The sequence below is a fragment of the Pundamilia nyererei genome, unplaced genomic scaffold (assembly GCF_000239375.1).
Source record: "Pundamilia nyererei isolate P.nyererei 1_Seehausen unplaced genomic scaffold, PunNye1.0 scaffold00048, whole genome shotgun sequence".
NCBI lineage: Eukaryota > Metazoa > Chordata > Actinopteri > Cichliformes > Cichlidae > Pundamilia > Pundamilia nyererei.
Window position 1 is genome coordinate 43,582 of NW_005187449.1, and position 1,051 is coordinate 44,632.

At 38.3% G+C, this 1,051-nt stretch overlaps 1 pseudogene; it reads right to left on the reverse strand.

The window, feature by feature from the left end:
• The window catches only part of LOC102214704 (cytochrome P450 2K1-like), a 3,407-nt pseudogene extending 3,025 nt beyond the window's left edge, over nucleotides 1-382 (reverse strand).
• Between the last annotated feature and the right edge of the window lie 669 nt (nucleotides 383-1,051).

A 1,051-nucleotide genomic window follows, 5' to 3' on the forward strand; every position in this document is an offset into this window, starting at 1 on the left:
TATTGCGCTAGCTTACGTGGTTGCAGAGCTACCGGGATTTAAAAATAGTTACCAAAATGGAGCGTGCCTGCTCCGATCGGCTGTAAAGGGTTAAATAACTAAGAACAGTGGAGTATGTTGATATTTTCACAGACATCGGAAGATCAAAGGTGAAAAAGCTGCCTGGAGAGATAAATCAACCACAGGGGGGGGGAAATCCCTGAAAAGTTGCCACAAAAAAACTGACCTCCATTAATGAGATATCAAGTCTTTTCAGGTCCAGCTGCAGAAGATTCCCCAGTAGGGGAAATGCTCTCGGTCCTGGAGGCTCCTTTACATTTCTTTTGGAACTGAAGCTTGAGGAAGAGATGAAGAGGATCAGTATCAGCACAATCAGAACCATTACTAAGAAGACAGAGTTTGTTGACTCAATAAAAACAGCATCTATTGTCCCCATGGCCTTGAAAGAAAATATCCAAAATGTGTTATTTGAACTGAAAGAGACAATTTTTTTTCTCAGAATGTTTCAAAATTTATAGAAAAACTTTTTTTTTTAGACATTGTCAAAGAGCAAGAAACATGTATATAAACCACAGCTAGCACACTAGACTGTGACTTCTGTGGTAGTGAATTAATTGCTTAATGACTGGCAGGTGGGTTGAAGAGAGAGAGACAGACTCAAAGGCTCTTGATGCTGCAGCTGGAGCTGGTGTGGTGCCTCAGGTCCTAGTCTGCACTATACAGCATACTTTCTCTTTTAGTGTACAGTTCTATAATTGGCAAATTCTGATCTATAATAATACCTAGATACTTTTAAGATGTGAACAATTTAAGCACCTTGAATTGTTTTATTCTTAGGAAACAACTCTGCCATTTGAGAACAACATGAACTCGAATTTGTCTACATTTAACACCGTAAGTTAAGTTAAATAGGACTGAACAACATCAAAGGCAGACTGCAGAAATTCAAGGGTTTGTGCTACTGTAGGAGATGAAGAATAAATAGTTGTGTCATCTGCAAAAAGATGGAATGCTGCATTTGATAAATTATCAGAAAGGTTATTCATATAGA